The 18,612-nt window shown below is 42.0% G+C and overlaps 10 pseudogenes; all 10 read right to left on the reverse strand.

The window, feature by feature from the left end:
* Window positions 1-781: 781 nt before the first annotated feature.
* Window positions 782-900, reverse strand: LOC137121158 (5S ribosomal RNA; annotated as a pseudogene).
* An 837-nt stretch (window positions 901-1,737) lies between these two features.
* LOC137121116 (5S ribosomal RNA) lies at window positions 1,738-1,856 on the reverse strand (annotated as a pseudogene).
* Window positions 1,857-2,473: 617 nt separating this feature from the next.
* On the reverse strand, window positions 2,474-2,592 carry LOC137121185 (5S ribosomal RNA; annotated as a pseudogene).
* An 857-nt stretch (window positions 2,593-3,449) lies between these two features.
* Window positions 3,450-3,558, reverse strand: LOC137121140 (5S ribosomal RNA; annotated as a pseudogene).
* Window positions 3,559-6,093: 2,535 nt separating this feature from the next.
* LOC137121172 (5S ribosomal RNA) lies at window positions 6,094-6,212 on the reverse strand (annotated as a pseudogene).
* Window positions 6,213-7,079: 867 nt separating this feature from the next.
* On the reverse strand, window positions 7,080-7,198 carry LOC137121151 (5S ribosomal RNA; annotated as a pseudogene).
* An 867-nt stretch (window positions 7,199-8,065) lies between these two features.
* Window positions 8,066-8,184, reverse strand: LOC137121179 (5S ribosomal RNA; annotated as a pseudogene).
* An 867-nt stretch (window positions 8,185-9,051) lies between these two features.
* On the reverse strand, window positions 9,052-9,170 carry LOC137121187 (5S ribosomal RNA; annotated as a pseudogene).
* Window positions 9,171-15,765: 6,595 nt separating this feature from the next.
* Window positions 15,766-15,884, reverse strand: LOC137121164 (5S ribosomal RNA; annotated as a pseudogene).
* Window positions 15,885-17,728: 1,844 nt separating this feature from the next.
* LOC137121117 (5S ribosomal RNA) lies at window positions 17,729-17,847 on the reverse strand (annotated as a pseudogene).
* Between the last annotated feature and the right edge of the window lie 765 nt (window positions 17,848-18,612).

Raw genomic sequence — 18,612 nt, forward strand, 5'->3', positions numbered from 1 at the left:
TACAAAGTACTATAACTGTACTGGTCTGTTACGCCCCTGTCCAGGGGGTCAGGGTGCAACATACAAAGATAAATTAGCATGTTCCCTCTCCGATCCCCAAACCAAACTCCAGTATCGAGATGTTCCAACAGAATGATATTTATTTTAAACGAAAGAAAGTGTCAAACAAAACATGACACTACAACTCAGGGCGAACCAAGGCCAACATAATAAACAAAATAAGCCATTTCCCACAGAAAGTGCTAGCTAGCCTGATAGAAATAAACAAACCAAAAGACAGTCGCTAACCCTAACTTCCTAATGTGAAAACAAGAGAAAACAATCAAAAGAAAATGGCTGTTCACCCCTAAAGATTTAATACTATTTACAAAATATACAATTTATAAACAAAACCACGGCACAAAACCTAACAATTCAAAAATGCTAAATAAGGTTTGGAAACCAAGAACAGCAAACAGGTGCTGCTGCCAGAAAGAGCCTTGCTAGCTGTTGGGAACCGTACTTTTAAAACTCCAGGAAGTGTAGGATGGACCAATCAGCTTCCTGTACTGCCCCCCAATCCGGCCAATCAGGCAGGGCACCTATAAGAACAAAAAAATAAAAACAACACATAAGGCCAGGACCGTAACATGGTCTACTAGTAATGAAGCACGATGGTTGACAAACCAATAAAGTAGCAAAACAGTAATGAAAGAACAAAATTTGATGAAAATATAGAACAATTTCTATGAATAAATAGGCAGTAACACCAGCTTGTGCTGCCCGTAAACCCAAGCAAAAAAGCTTACAGCACCTGGTATTCCCACGCGGTCTTCCGACCAAGTACTAACCAGGCCCGGCTCTATTTGGCTGCCGAGATCGGACGAGATCGGGCGCTTAGAGAGCGGTGTGGCCGTAAGCTGCATAAAAACGTTGGAGAAGCAGAATGCATGACACTTGCTAAGAAGAAGATAAATATGGCAAAGTACAAAGTACTATAACTGTACTGGTCTGTTACGCCCCTGTCCAGGGGGTCAGGGTGCAACATACAAAGATAAATTAGCATGTTCCCTCTCCGATCCCCAAACCAAACTCCAGTATCGAGATGTTCCAACAGAATGATATTTATTTTAAACGAAAGAAAGTGTCAAACAAAACATGACACTACAACTCAGGGCGAACCAAGGCCAACATAATAAACAAAATAAGCCATTTCCCACAGAAAGTGCTAGCTAGCCTGATAGAAATAAACAATCCAAAAGACAGTCGCTAACCCTAACTCCCTAATGTGAAAACAGTCCAAAGAAAATGGCTGTTCACCCCTACAGATTTAATACTATTTACAAAATATACAATTTATAAACAAAACCACGGCACAAAACCTAACAATTCAAAAATGCTAAATAAGGTTTGGAAACCAAGAACAGCAAACAGGTGCTGCTGCCAGAAAGAGCCTCGCTAGCTGTTGGGAACCGTACTTTTAAAACTCCAGGAAGTGTAGGATGGACCAATCAGCTTCCTGTACTGCCCCCCAATCCGGCCAATCAGGCAGGGCACCTATAAGAACAACAAAAAAAAAAACAACACATATGGCCAGGACCGTAACATGGTCTAATAGTAATGAAGCACGATGGTTGACAAACCAATAAAGTAGCAAAACAGCAATAAAAGAACAAAATTTGATGAAAATATAGAACAATTTCTATGAAAAAATAGGCAGTAACACCAGCTTGTGCTGCCCGTAAACCCAAGCAAAAAAGCTTACAGCACCTGGTATTCCCAGGCGGTCTTCCTACCAAGTACTATCCAGGACCTGCTCTATTTGGCTGCCGAGATCGGACGAGATCGGGCGCTTAGAGACCGGTGTGGCTGTAAGCTGCATTTGACATCATCAACAGCTCTTAAAAACGCTGGAGAAGCAGAATGCATGACACTTGCTAAGAAGAAGATAAATGTGGCAAAGTACAAAGTACTATACTTGTACTGGTCTGTTACGCCCCTGTCTAGGGGGTCAGGGTGCAACATACAAAGATAAATTAGCATGTTCCCTCTCCGATCCCCAAACCAAAATCCAGGGTCGAGATGTTCCAACAGAATGATATTTATTTTAAACGAAAGAAAGTGTCAAACAAAACATGACACTACAACTCAGGGCGAACCAAGGCCAACATAATAAACAAAATAAGCCATTTCCCACAGAAAGTGCTAGCTAGCCTGATAGAAATAAACAAACCAAAAGACAGTCGCTAACCCTTACTCCCTAATGTGAAAACAGTCCAAGAAAATGGCAGTTCACCCCTACAGATTTAATACTATTTACAAAATATACAATTTATTTAACATGGTCTACTAGTAATGAAGCACGATGGTTGAGAAAACCAATAAAGTAGCAAAACAGCAATGAAAGAACAAAATTTGATGAAAATATAGAACAATTTCTATGAATAAATAGGCAGTAACACCAGCTTGTGCTGCCCGTAAACCCAAGCAAAAAAGCTTACAGCACCTTGTATTCCCAGGCGGTCTTCCTACCAAGTACTAACCAGGCCCGGCTCTATTTGGCTGCCGAGATCGGACGAGATCGGGCGCTTAGAGAGCGGTGTGGCCGTAAGCTGCATTTGACATCATCAACAGCTCTTAAAAACGCTGGAGAAGCAGAATGCATGACACTTGCTAAGAAGAAGATAAATGTGGCAAAGTACAAAGTACTAAAACTGTACTGGTCTGTTACGCCCCTGTCCAGGGGCTCAGGGTGCAACATACAAAGATAAATTAGCATGTTCCCTCTCCGATCCCCAAACCAAACTCCAGTATCGAGATGTTCCAACAGAATGATATTTATTTTAAACGAAAGAAAGTGTCAAACAAAACATGACACTACAACTCAGGGCGAACCAAGGCCAACATAATAAACAAAATAAGCCATTTCCCACAGAAAGTGCTAGCTAGCCTGATAGAAATAAACAATCCAAAAGACAGTCGCTAACCCTAACTCCCTAATGTGAAAACAGTCCAAAGAAAATGGCTGTTCACCCCTACAGATTTAATACTATTTACAAAATATACAATTTATAAACAAAACCACGGCACAAAACCTAACAATTCAAAAATGCTAAATAAGGTTTGGAAACCAAGAACAGCAAACAGGTGCTGCTGCCAGAAAGAGCCTCGCTAGCTGTTGGGAACCGTACTTTTAAAAATCCAGGAAGTGTAGGATGGACCAATCAGCTTCCTGTACTGCCCCTCAATCCGGCCAATCAGGCAGGGCACCTATAAGAACAACAAATCAAAAACAACACATATGGCCAGGACCGTAACATGGTCTACTAGTAATGAAGCACGATGGTTGACAAACCAATAAAGTAGCAAAACAGTAATGAAAGAACAAAATTTGATGAAAATATACAACAATTTCTATGAATAAATAGGCAGTAACACAAGCTTGTGCTGCCTGTAAACCCAAGCAAAAAAGTTTACAGCACCTGGTATTCCCAGGCGGTCTTCCTACCAAGTACTAACCAGGCCCGGCTCTATTTGGCTGCCGAGATCGGGCGCTTAGAGAGCGGTGTGGCCGTAAGCTGCATTTGACATCATCAACAGCTCTTAAAAACGTTGGAGAAGCAGAATGCATGACACTTGCTAAGAAGAAGATAAATGTGGCAAAGTACAAAGTACTATAACTGTACTGGTCTGTTACGCCCCTGTCCAGGGGGTCAGAGTGCAACATACAAAGATAAATTAGCATGTTCCCTCTCCAATCCCCAAACCAAAATCCAGGATCGAGATGTTCCAACAGAATGATATTTATTTTAAACGAAAGAAAGTGTCAAACAAAACATGACACTACAACTCAGGGCGAACCAAGGCCAACATAATAAACAAAATAAGCCATTTCCCACAGAAAGTGCTAGCTAGCCTGATAGAAATAAACAAACCAAAAGACAGTCGCTAACCCTAACTCCCTAATGTGAAAACAAGAGAAAACAATCAAAAGAAAATGGCTGTTCACCCCTACAGATTTAATACTATTTACAAAAATATACAATTTATAAACAAAACCACGGCACAAAACCTAACAATTCAAAAATGCTAAATAAGGTTTGGAAACCAAGAACAGCAAACAGGTGCTGCTGCCAGAAAGAGCCTCGCTAGCTGTTGGGAACCGTACTTTTAAAACTCCAGGAAGTGTAGGATGGACCAATCAGCTTCCTGTACTGCCCCCCAATCCGGCCAATCAGGCAGGGCACCTATAAGAACAACAAAATAAAAACAACACATATGGCCAGGACCGTAACATGGTCTACTAGTAATGAAGCACGATGGTTGACAAACCAATAATGTAGCAAAACAGCAATAAAAGAACAAAATTTGATGAAAATATAGAACAATTTCTATGAATAAATAGGCAGTAACACCAGCTTGTGCTGCCCGTAAACCCAAGCAAAAAAGCTTACAGCACCTTTTATTCCCAGGCAGTCTTCCTACCAAGTACTAACCAGGCCCGGCTCTATTTGGCTGCCGAGATCGGGCGCTTAGAGAGCGGTGTGGCCGTAAGCTGCATAAAAACGCTGGAGAAGCAGAATGCATGACACTTGCTAAGAAGAAGATAAATGTGGCAAAGTACAAAGTACTATAACTGTACTGGTCTGTTACGCCCCTGTCTAGGGGGTCAGGGTGCAACATACAAAGATAAATTAGCATGTTCCCTCTCCGATCCCCAAACCAAAATCCAGTATCGAGATGTTCCAACAGAATGATATTTATTTTAAACGAAAGAAAGTGTCAAACAAAACATGACACTACAACTCAGGGCGAACCAAGGCCAACATAATAAACAAAATAAGCCATTTCCCACAGAAAGTGCTAGCTAGCCTGATAGAAATAAACAAACCAAAAGACAGTCGCTAACCCTAACTCCCTAATGTGAAAACAAGAGAAAACAATCAAAAGAAAATGGCTGTTCACCCCTACAGATTTAATACGAATTACAAAATATACAATTTATAAACAAAACCACGGCACAAAACCTAACAATTCAAAAATGCTAAATAAGGTTTGGAAACCAAGAACAGCAAACAGGTGCTGCTGCCAGAAAGAGCCTCGCTAGCTGTTGGGAACCGTACTTTTAAAACTCCAGGAAGTGTAGGATGGACCAATCAGCTTCCTGTACTGCCCCTCAATCCGGCCAATCAGGCAGGGCACCTATAAGAACGAGAAAATAAAAACAACACATATGGCCAGGACCGTAACATGGTCTACTAGTAATGAAGCACGATGGTTGAAAAACCAATAAAGTAGCAAAACAGCAATGAAAGAACAAAATTTGATGAAATTTGATATTACTATAACTGTACTGGTCTGTTACGCCCCTGTCCAGGGGGTCAGGGTGCAACATACAAAGATAAATTAGCATGTTCCCTCTCCGATCCCCAAACCAAAATCCAGTATCGAGATGTTCCAACAGAATGATATTTATTTTAAACGAAAGAAAGTGTCAAACAAAACATGACACTACAACTCAGGGCGAACCAAGGCCAACATAATAAACAAAATAAGCCATTTCCCACAGAAAGTGCTAGCTAGCCTGATAGAAATAAACAAACCAAAAGACAGTCGCTAACCCTAACTCCCTAATGTGAAAACAAGAGAAAACAATCAAAAGAAAATGGCTGTTCACCCCTACAGATTTAATACGAATTACAAAATATACAATTTATAAACAAAACCACGGCACAAAACCTAACAATTCAAAAATGCTAAATAAGGTTTGGAAACCAAGAACAGCAAACAGGTGCTGCTGCCAGAAAGAGCCTCGCTAGCTGTTGGGAACCGTACTTTTAAAACTCCAGGAAGTGTAGGATGGACCAATCAGCTTCCTGTACTGCCCCCCAATCCGGCCAATCAGGCAGGGCACCTATAAGAACAAGAAAATAAAAACAACACATATGGCCAGGACCGTAACATGGTCTACTAGTAATGAAGCACGATGGTTGACAAACCAATAAAGTAGCAAAACAGCAATGAAAGAACAAAATTTGATAAAAATATAGAACAATTTCTATGAATAAATAGGCAGTAACACCAGCTTGTGCTGCCCGTAAACCCAAGCAAAAAAGCTTACAACACCTGGTATTCCCACGCGGTCTTCCTACCAAGTACTAACCAGGCCCGGCTCTATTTGGCTGCCGAGATCGGACGAGATCGGGCGCTTAGAGAGCGGTGTGGCCGTAAGCTGCATTTGACATCATCAACAGCTCTTAAAAACGCTGGAGAAGCAGAATGCATGACACTTGCTAAGAAGAAGATAAATGTGGCAAAGTACAAAGTACTATAACTGTACTGGTCTGTTACGCCCCTGTCTAGGGGGTCAGGGTGCAACATACAAAGATAAATAAGCATGTTCCCTCTCCGATCCCCAAACCAAAATCCAGTATCGAGATGTTCCAACAGAATGATATTTATTTTAAACGAAAGAAAGTGTCAAACAAAACATGACACTACAACTCAGGGCGAACCAAGGCCAACATAATAAACAAAATAAGCCATTTCCCACAGAAAGTGCTAGCTAGCCTGATAGAAATAAACAAACCAAAAGACAGTCGCTAACCCTAACTCCCTAATGTGAAAACAAGAGAAAACAATCAAAAGAAAATGGCTGTTCACCCCTACAGATTTAATACGAATTACAAAATATACAATTTATAAACAAAACCACGGCACAAAACCTAACAATTCAAAAATGCTAAATAAGGTTTGGAAACCAAGAACAGCAAACAGGTGTTACTGCCAGAAAGAGCCTCGCTAGCTGTTGGGAACCGTACTTTTAAAACTCCAGGAAGTGTAGGATGGACCAATCAGCTTCCTGTACTGCCCCCCAATCCGGCCAATCAGGCAGGGCACCTATAAGAACAACAAAATAAAAACAACACATATGGCCAGGACCGTAACATGGTCTACTAGTAATGAAGCACGATGGTTGAAAAACCAATAAAGTAGCAAAACAGCAATGAAAGAACAAAATTTGATGAAAATATAGCACAATTTCTATGAATAAATAGGCAGTAACACCAGCTTGTGCTGCCCGTAAACCCAAGCAAAAAAGCTTACAGCACCTGGTATTCCCAGGCGGTCTTCCTACCAAGTACTAACCAGGCCCGGCTCTATTTGGCTGCCGAGATCGGACGAGATCGGGCGCTTAGAGAGCGGTGTGGCCGTAAGCTGCATTTGACATCATCAACAGCTCTTAAAAACGCTGGAGAAGCAGAATGCATGACACTTGCTAAGAAGAAGATAAATGTGGCAAAGTACAAAGTACTATAACTGTACTGGTCTGTTACGCCCCTGTCCAGGGGGTCAGGGTGCAACATACAAAGATAAATTAGCATGTTCCCTCTCCGATCCCCAAACCAAAATCCAGGATCGAGATGTTCCAACAGAATGATATTTATTTTAAACGAAAGAAAGTGTCAAACAAAACATGACACTACAACTCAGGGCGAACCAAGGCCAACATAATAAACAAAATAAGCCATTTCCCACAGAAAGTGCTAGCTAGCCTGATAGAAATAAACAAACCAAAAGACAGTCGCTAACCCTAACTCCCTAATGTGAAAACAAGAGAAAACAATCAAAAGAAAATGGCTGTTCACCCCTACAGATTTAATACTATTTACAAAATATACAATTTATAAACAAAACCACGGCATAAAACCTAACAATTCAAAAATGCTAAATAAAGTTTGGAAACCAAGAACAGCAAACAGGTGCTGCTGCCAGAAAGAGCCTCGCTAGCTGTTGGGAACCGTACTTTTAAAACTCCAGGAAGTGTAGGATGGATCAATCAGCTTCCTGTACTGCCCCCCAATCCGGCCAATCAGGCAGGGCACCTATAAGAACAAGAAAATAAAAACAACACATATGGCCAGGACCGTAACATGGTCTACTAGTAATGAAGCACGATGGTTGACAAACCAATAAAGTAGCAAAACAGTAATGAAAGAACAAAATTTGATGAAAATATAGAACAATTTCTATGAATAAATAGGCAGTAACACCAGCTTGTGCTGCCCGTAAACCCAAGCAAAAAAGCTTACAGCACCTGGTATTCCCACGCGGTCTTCCTACCAAGTACTAACCAGGCCCGGCTTTATTTGGCTGCCGAGATCGGACGAGATCGGGCGCTTAGAGAGCGGTGTGGCCGTAAGCTGCATTTGACATCATCAACAGCTCTTAAAAACGTTGGAGAAGCAGAATGCATGAAACTTGCTAAGAAGAAGATAAATGTGGCAAAGTACAAAGTACTATAACTGTACTGGTCTGTTACGCCCCTGTCCAGGGGGTCAGGGTGCAACATACAAAGATAAATTAGCATGTTCCCTCTCCGATCCCCAAACCAAAATCCAGGATCGAGATGTTCCAACAGAATGATATTTATTTTAAACGAAAGAAAGTGTCAAACAAAACATGACACTACAACTCAGGGCGAACCAAGGCCAACATAATAAACAAAATAAGCCATTTCCCACAGAAAGTGCTAGCTAGCCTGATAGAAATAAACAAACCAAAAGACAGTCGCTAACCCTAACTCCCTAATGTGAAAAAAAGAGAAAACAATCAAAAGAAAATGGCTGTTCACCCCTACAGATTTAATACTATTTACAAAATATACAATTTATAAACAAAACCACGGCACAAAACCTAACAATTCAAAAATGCTAAATAAGGTTTGGAAACCAAGAACAGCAAACAGGTGCTGATGCCAGAAAGAGCCTCGCTAGCTTTTGGGAACCGTACTTTTAAAACTCCAGGAAGTGTAGGATGGACCAATCAGCTTCCTGTACTGCCCCTCAATCCGGCCAATCAGGCAGGGCACTTATAAGAACGACAAAATAAAAACAACACATATGGCCAGGACCGTAACATGGTCTACTAGTAATGAAGCACGATGGTTGACAAACCAATAAAGTAGCAAAACAGCAATGAAAGAACAAAATTTGATGAAAATATACAACAATTTCTATGAATAAATAGGCAGTAACACCAGTTTTTGCTGCCCGTAAACCCAAGTAAAAAAGTTTACAGCACCTGGTATTCCCAGGCGGTCTTCCTACCAAGTACTAACCAGGCCCGGCCCTATTTGGCTGCCGAGATCGGACGAGATCGGGCGCTTCGAGAGCAGTGTGGCCGTAAGCTGCATTTGATATCATCAACAGCTCCTAAAAACGCTGGAGAAGCAGAATGCATGACATTCGCTAAGAAGAAGATACATGTGGCAAAGTACTAAAACGGTACCGGTCTAGTAGTAAAGAAGCACGATGGTTGACAAACCAATAAAGCAGCAAAACAGCAATGAAAGAACAAAATTTGATGAAAATATAGAACAATTTCTATGAATAAATAGGCAGTAACACCAGCTTGTGCTGCCCGTAAACCCAAGCAAAAAAGCTTACAGCACCTGGTATTCCCAGGCGGTCTTCCTACCAAGTACTAACCAGGCCCGGCTCTATTTGGCTGCCGAGATCGGACGAGATCGGGCGCTTATTTTTTTTTTTTATTTTTTTTTTTTTATCTTTTTATTATCAAAAATACACTTTACAAAATAAAAATTAACTATATACAGAGAAACATAAAGAAAAAGAGTAAATTCATTCGTCTTTTTAACAGTAAATCAAACAAATTAAAGCAAAGCAAGCCTCTTCCCCTTTTTTCCACATATTTGTATGCACATATATACATGTATACATACATATATATACATACACACATATATATACATATATACATACACCTACATACACACATACATTCTTAAATATATACGCCCATATACTACAAGGTTAAATAAATTCACCCAAAATCGAAGTGCAATCTACCCTCCCCATCCAGCTCACATAAATCATTCCTTGCCCCCCACCTAGCTATAAACTCATCCTCATCCACTGAAAACAGAATTCTCATGTAATGTGTCACCATATTTTGAAAAAAACCCACCCTGTTTGTCCTTTTCCCCCCATACAAAGCATAATTTCTACCAACATACAACACATGACGTGCTACACTCAATAAAAAATTGATTAAACCAACATTACATCTTTTATCACCTTTTTGTTTCCCAAAGCACCACACCCAGTCCCATGCTTCCCCTTCTAACTTAGGCAGTTTACACTTATTGATTAACAACGTTTTAACCCAGTCCCTGAAATCCCGTGTGACTGTACAGTATAGCATAAAGTGGTTAAAATCTTCATCTTCCACCCTACAGACCGGACAGGTTCTCGCATACGTGCTTTTACTTATCTGGTGAAGGACGACAGAAACCAGCACCCTTCTGTGACGCAGCAGGAAGTTTGAGTTTGCTATTGCAGGGGGAAGCCACTTACTGTGTATATTTGACCAAATTTCAGAGACGGGACGGGTAAGAAAGAGATGAGACCATGCAGTGTTTGCTGTAGGTTCTTGGAATATTTTGTTAATTAAAACCCTATACCAAAATTTTGATTGTAAATCTTGCAGTTTTCTGTTTTTGACGTCACAGGTCAGAGCAAAATCCAGCTCGTCGTCCTCCACCCGATCCTCATCCACTTCCGACAACCACTCTTTCCACTCTTGCGGCATTCGCTCTAATAAATCATCACAAAATCGAACAACTCTAGCCTTTTTTATATTAAACCCTTTCATCCTAATTTTACTAAATACCGCAAGAGGGCTAGGAGCCCCTGTCTGGTCTAAAACATCTTTAATCTGATGTAGCGCCTAAGTCAAGATGCCCCGACCGGCCTTACATCCCTCTCGGCCGCTGAGGCAGGGGTTCCCAAAGATGGGCTGGTTTAACACACTTTGTTTTGATGTAATTACACACTCCAACTGGGGCAGGATTTCCACCCATGCCTCAGCCGCCTCCTGGAAGAGTGGACATGTTCCCACAATAGGCCGGCCGAGTGTGACGCTACATAGATTGTAAAAGCCGCACATACCTCTTTTCAGTACATCATCATACAAATAATCCTCCCATATGTTTTTAGTTTTCTGGCTCAGCATTTTCTTAAACAGTTTTATTCTTAATGACTTCAATTTTGCTTTTAAATTACACAGTTTGAGTCCCCCCTTTTTGTACGGCCCGACCAGTGTCTTATGTGCAATTTTCATTGCTCTCCCCTTCCATAGAAAATCCTCAATAGCGCTGCTCAGGCGTACCAGTACATCACTCGGCAGGTGACAAACCTGCATGGTGTAGACAAGTCTCGGCACAATTACTGCATTTATTACAGTGATTTTCCCTTTTAAACCTAATCCCCTCATTCTCCACAGTGCGAGCCTTGATCTACACCCCGCAACCTGCTCTTCCCAGGATCTACGACTGCTGTCTTCTGGTTGTGAGCCCAAATATACACCAAGTACTTTAACCTCAGGCCCGCCCCTTTTAAAATGCTGGCCTTCCTCCCCAAGAACAGTACCAGGCCCCAGGATCAAACTCGATTTGTCCTTATTTACCCGTGCTCCCGCAGCTTGCTCATATGCATCTAGATGTTGCAAAACCCTTCGCAAACTATCCCCATCCCTGACCATGATGTTAATATCATCTGCATATTGTGCTATTTTGAAATCAGTTCCTCTGGGCGACGTGATCCCAATTATTTGAGAGTCAGATATAATTGACTGTGCTAGAGGTTCTGCCACTATTGCATAGAGCATAGCTGATAGGGGGCACCCCTGTCTCACTGATCTTTCTAAGGGGACGGGATCTGTCACGAAGCCATTGCACTTCACGACACTAGTAGCTCGGCTGTACAGTAACTTCATCCACCCTCGAAAAGTTGGGCCGAACCCAAAAACCCCCAGACACTCGAAGAGAAAATCGTGACTCACTCTGTCAAATGCCTTCTCTAGATCTACATTAAGGTATATACCTCCTGTAGCCATTAAATTCTCCAATGAGAATTTTGTTGACAAAATGCAGTCAGCGATATCCCTCCCCGGAATGCTGTAAGTCTGGGTAGGCCCAACTATCGAGCCAATCACTCCCTTAAGCCTGAACCCTAGCACCTTAGCGAGGATCTTATAGTCAGTATTGAGCAGACTAATTGGCCTATAATTTGCCAGGTCATCTCTGGCGCCTTTGTTTTTATAAACTAGAGTGATCACACCCCTTAAAAAAGACTCCGCGCACCTGTTCTCCTCCTGCATGGCAGAGTATAGCCTGCAGAGGACGGGGGCCAGTATGTTGCTGAAATGTTGGTAAAACTCAGCTGAGAGACCATCCACACCCGGGCTTTTAGATGTATTAAGGCTTCCAATCGCTGCTCTCACTTCTTCAATCTGAATGTCACCATCACACAGAGCCGCATCCTCGTGACTGAGGGAGCAGCCAATTTTTCCTAATACTGTGCCCATTTGTGCTTTTTTAATATGTTGTTTGCTAAACAAATTAGCGTAGTAGTCTTGTATTGCTTGTAAAATATCCACTATATCAGTATGTGTGTTTCCATCAAGGTCTTTTATTTCTGGTATGTATGTTTTTGCCTGTTTCCTTTTTTCCAAACCTAGAAAAAAAGCAGTACAGCGCTCCCCTTTCAACATGTGTTGTGCTTTACTGCGGATCATTGCGCCTCTGCATTTTCTCTCATCTAACCGTCTCAGCTGCTCCCTCAATCCAAGATAGACATCCAAGGGACGGTCACACTCAGCCTCAATAAGCTCAAGCTCCTCTTTTAGATGATGTCTCAGCTCAGCCTCCTCTGTCTTTTCCCTCAGCCTCTTCTCTCTGCTCAGAGCGATACAACGCTTTTTAATTTTAAATTTGGTGCGCTCCCACCACTCAATGATATCCACGACATAATCACTCTCATCACATAGAGCAGAGAGAAAAGACTTCATTTTATCTTTAAAAACTTGATCTTCAAGGAGGGAAGTGTTAAAACACCACAGGCCCCCATTCCTTTGCATACCACCCTCCCCTAGAGTCACCTTTAAACAGGCATGATCACTCCAGGAACAAAAACAATATTTACACTCATTTAATTCTTGCACCAAACTCGACGCCAACAAACACAGGTCAATCCTGGATTGCTTTAGCCTGCCCAATACCACTTGCCTGCGCGAATACGCCCGGGTGCCGGGGTTCAGCACTCTCCACGCATCTATCAAATCACACTCATCCATCCATACAAAAACAGCCGATCTACTAATGTCTTGTTTAAATTTATTATTAACTCCTACGTCCGCCTTAGTCAGAGCAACATTCCAATCTCCTATCACTACCGAGCGATCATCTGTCCACCTTTTGCAGCGCTCAAAGAAACCTCTCCTTTCAGGTTCACTGTTCGGACCGTACAAATTCAGAATTCTATATTTTTTATTATAATGTATTATATCAATAACAATTAGTCTACCCTGTCCATCCTTAAAAATCTCCACAATACTCTCACACACACCCGGCTTTACAAAAATTGCCACTCCAGCAGTTTTGTTTGAGGAGAGGGAGTAAAAGAGCTCCCCTCTCCAAAAAGATTTTATAGTGTCTATTTTGTCCATGGACCACCTACATTCCTGGACACACAAGATGTCGCATGCCATTTCTCCACAGAGTTGCTCTATTTTCCCAATATTTGTTAACCCGTTTAAATTTTGCGATTGAAGCAGCATTATCAAGTAAACACCGATTAAAAAGGTCATTTCCTAAGCTGTTTTTTCCCTTTGCCTCTATTCCCTCCCTCACTCCTCCCTGATTTCTCTTGCTGTGGACGTTTTCTAACCTGCTTTATCTGCTGAACATCCATCTCCGAATCTGACTCTATACTGTCAGCCTGGGGAGCCAGCAGGGCAGCATCCGAGTCTTCCTCTCTAGGGGCGGGTGGTATTCCATTATGAGAGGGGACCTTCTGTGAAGCGAGCCAAGATGGGCTCAGCCAACCCCCTTCAGGGTGACCCGCCCTATCCCCGCTCCACTCTGCCAGCACTTGATCCATACTAGATCCCAACACATCCTCTCTTTCACTCCCATGTTCCTCCCGCACAGGCAGGTCACCGCCCTGCGTCTCCAACACCACCTCATCCTCCTGTTCACTCTCGCTGCCCATATTCAGCTCTGGCTCCTCTACAGGTCTAACCTCACTCCTGTCATCCTCGGAGATGGATTCCCTGCTACCCTCCCCATTCCCTTCATCTATATTTTTACATTGACATTCCTCTGTGGAGCTATGACATTCCATACATCTGTGCATCCTGGCATCACACTCACGTGCATAATGTCCCTGTTTATTACATTTAAAACAGGTGAAATCCGGACAGTCCCTCACGATGTGTCCCGGCTGTAAGCACATCCGACAAACTTTCACTTGATTATTGTGAATTACTCTAAAATACTCCGGACCATTAGCTGTCATGAATTTCGCTGAGTAGGGCAGTGACTGCACAGTTTCATTAAACTTTACCTTCATATATCTTGTACCGTCCGCCACATCAGTCCCGGGCCACATCCTCCTTTTAATAGGCGAGATCGCTCTCACTCCCCACACGTCCAGTTTTTCCATAATTTCCTCGTCCGTTATATACGCCGGCAAATTCAAAAAAGACACCACCAGTTCATCAATTGCTAATGTTTTTACCATTACCACCGCTTTACCAACTTTAAATCCATCCAGTAGCCTTTTCTTTCCAGCTTCACTTTTTACCGTCACCTCATATTTATTCGATCCGGTCTCACGCAGCGCAACTATGCCTCCACACACATCACGTATTGCTCGTAACAGTTCCATCGTTTTCACCTTCTCTTCACCAACCACCTCTGCCAATACAGTCAAATCTTTTTCGTACCTTTTTTCTCTCATTGTCTCCCGTCTTCCGCTCATCTCCGTCTGCATCCTCGCCCGTTCCTCCTGATGTTTTCCATCCACACAAATGCCATCAATCTCCAACCTATTCTGCCGCTGCTCTCCGACCAAATCCACTCCTTTCCCCGTCCTCTTTGCTGAAGTAATCCTCTGCATTGACAAGCCCGGAACTTGCCCGCCATTTCTCTTCTCTCCCTGCTCCACGGCCTGGCGTTTGCTTCCTCCCGCTCCGTACTCTATTTCGGCTGGCATTGCCGTTTCCCCCCGACATCTCATGGTAGGAGCCACAATTTTCACAGCGTCCTCCGTCAATTTACCTCGTCTTTCTCCGCCATTCTCCATTTTACGTAGCTTGGCGAATCGAGTAACACTCGGCAAAAAAACAAAACCAAAATAAAATAAAAAAGAAAAAGGCAAAATGAAAGCGCCCCCGAACGGAGCAAATCCGCCGGGGGGATTAGTAACATAAACAAAATCGAAATCTCTATACTATTTAGTTAAATTACGACAAAAAACACAAGCAAACTGAAAAAGCCCGCCAAAACAGGCTCATGCGCGGGTCCGTCACTGCTCGCTCTAGAGAGAAACCACACCTCTGTCTGCAACCAGGTTTGGGAACCAAAAACAGCAAACAGGTGCTGCTGCCAGAAAGAGCCTCGCTAGCTGTTGGGAACCGTACTTTTAAAACTCCAGGAAGTGTAGGATGGACCAATCAGCTTCCTGTACTGCCCCTCAATCCGGCCAATCAGGCAGGGCACCTATAAGAACAACAAATCAAAAACAACACATATGGCCAGGACCGTAACATGGTCTACTAGTAATGAAGCACGATGGTTGACAAACCAATAAAGTAGCAAAACAGTAATGAAAGAACAAAATTTGATGAAAATAAAGAACAATTTCTATGAATAAATAGGCAGTAACACCAGCTTGTGCTGCCCGTAAACCCAAGCAAAAAAGCTTACAGCACCTGGTATTCCCACGCGGTCTTCCTACAAAGTACTAACCAGGCCCGGCTCTATTTGGCTGCCGAGATCGGACGAGATCGGGCGCTTAGAGAGCGGTGTGGCCGTAAGCTGCATTTGACATCATCAACAGCTCTTAAAAACGTTGGAGAAGCAGAATGCATGAAACTTGCTAAGAAGAAGATAAACGTGGCAAAGTACAAAGTACTATAACTGTACTGGTCTGTTACGCCCCTGTCCAGGGGGTCAGGGTGCAACATACAAAGATAAATTAGCATGTTCCCTCTCCGATCCCCAAACCAAAATCCAGGATCGAGATGTTCCAACAGAATGATATTTATTTTAAACGAAATAAAGTGTCAAACAAAACATGACACTACAACTCAGGGCGAACCAAGGCCAACATAATAAACAAAATAAGCCATTTCCCACAGAAAGTGCTAGCTAGCCTGATAGAAATAAACAAACCAAAACACAGTCGCTAACCCTAACTCCCTAATGTGAAAAAAAGAGAAAACAATCAAAAGAAAATGGCTGTTCACCCCTACAGATTTAATACTATTTACAAAATATACAATTTATAAACAAAACCACGGCACAAAACCTAACAATTCAAAAATGCTAAATAAGGTTTGGAAACCAAGAACAGCAAACAGGTGCTGATGCCAGAAAGAGCCTCGCTAGCTTTTGGGAACCGTACTTTTAAAACTCCAGGAAGTGTAGGATGGACCAATCAGCTTCCTGTACTGCCCCTCAATCCGGCCAATCAGGCAGGGCACTTATAAGAACGACAAAATAAAAACAACACATATGGCCAGGACCGTAACATGGTCTACTAGTAATGAAGCACGATGGTTGACAAACCAATAAAGTAGCAAAACAGCAATGAAAGAACAAAATTTGATGAAAATATACAACAATTTCTATGAATAAATAGGCAGTAACACCAGTTTTTGCTGCCCGTAAACCCAAGTAAAAAAGTTTACAGCACCTGGTATTCCCAGGCGGTCTTCCTACCAAGTACTAACCAGGCCCGGCTCTATTTGGCTGTCGAGATCGGGCGCTTAGAGAGCGGTGTGGCCGTAAGCTGCATTTGACATCATCAACAGCTCTTAAAAACGCTGGAGAAGCAGAATGCATGACACTTGCTAAGAAGAAGATAAATGTGGCAAAGTACAAAGTACTATAACTGTACTGGTCTGTTACGCCCCTGTCTAGGGGGTCAGGGTGCAACATACAAAGATAAATTAGCATGTTCCCTCTCTGATCCCCAAACCAAAATCCAGGATCGAGATGTTCCAACAGAATGATATTTATTTTAAACGAAAGAAAGTGTCAAACAAAACATGACACTACAACTCAGGGCGAACCAAGGCCAACATAATAAACAAAATAAGCCATTTCCCACAGAAAGTGCTAGCTAGCCTGATAGAAATAAACAAACCAAAAGACAGTCGCTAACCCTAACTCCCTAATGTGAAAACAAGAGAAAACAATCAAAAGAAAATGGCTGTTCACCCCTACAGATTTAATACTATTTACAAAAATATACAATTTATAAACAAAACCACGGCACAAAACCTAACAATTCAAAAATGCTAAATAAGGTTTGGAAACCAAGAACAGCAAACAGGTGCTGCTGCCAGAAAGAGCCTCGCTAGCTGTTGGGAACTGTACTTTTAAAACTCCAGGAAGTGTAGGATGGACCAATCAGCTTCCTGTACTGCCCCTCAATCCGGCCAATCAGGCAGGGCACCTATAAGAACAACAAAATAAAAACAACACATATGGCCAGGACCGTAACATGGTCTACTAGTAATGAAGCACGATGGTTGACAAACCAATAATGTAGCAAAACAGCAATGAAAGAACAAAATTTGATGAAAATATAGAACAATTTCTATGAATAAATAGGCAGTAACACCAGCTTGTGCTGCCCGTAAACCCAAGCAAAAAAGCTTACAGCACCTGGTATTCCCAGGCGGTCTTCCTACCAAGTACTAACGAGGCCCGGCCCTATTTGGCTGCCGAGATCGGACGAGATCGGGCGCTTCGAGAGCAGTGTGGCCGTAAGCTGCATTTGATATCATCAACAGCTCCTAAAAACGCTGGAGAAGCAGAATGCATGACATTCGCTAAGAAGAAGATACATGTGGCAAAGTACTAAAACGGTACCGGTCTAGTAGTAAAGAAGCACGATGGTTGACAAACCAATAAAGCAGCAAAACAGCAATGAAAGAACAAAATTTGATGAAAATATAGAACAATTTCTATGAATAAATAGGCAGTAACACCAGCTTGTGCTGCCCGTAAACCCAAGCAAAAAAGCTTACAGCACCTGGTATTCCCAGGCGGTCTTCCTACCAAGTACTAACCAGGCCCGGCTCTATTTGGCTGCCGAGATCGGACGAGATCGGGCGCTTATTTTTTTTTTTTTTTTTTTTTTTTTTTTATCTTTTTATTATCAAAAATACACTTTACAAAATAAAAATTAACTATATACAGAGAAACATAAAGAAAAAGAGTAAATTCATTCGTCTTTTTAACAGTAAATCAAACAAATTAAAGCAAAGCAAGCCTCTTCCCCTTTTTTCCACATATTTGTATGCACATATATACATGTATACATACATATATATACATACACACATATATATACATATATACATACACCTACATACACACATACATTCTTAAATATATACGCCCATATACTACAAGGTTAAATAAATTCACCCAAAATCGAAGTGCAATCTACCCTCCCCATCCAGCTCACATAAATCATTCCTTGCCCCCCACCTAGCTATAAACTCATCCTCATCCACTGAAAACAGAATTCT

This window comes from Channa argus, unplaced genomic scaffold (genome assembly GCF_033026475.1).
Source record: "Channa argus isolate prfri unplaced genomic scaffold, Channa argus male v1.0 Contig098, whole genome shotgun sequence".
NCBI classification, from domain to species: Eukaryota; Metazoa; Chordata; class Actinopteri; order Anabantiformes; family Channidae; genus Channa; species Channa argus.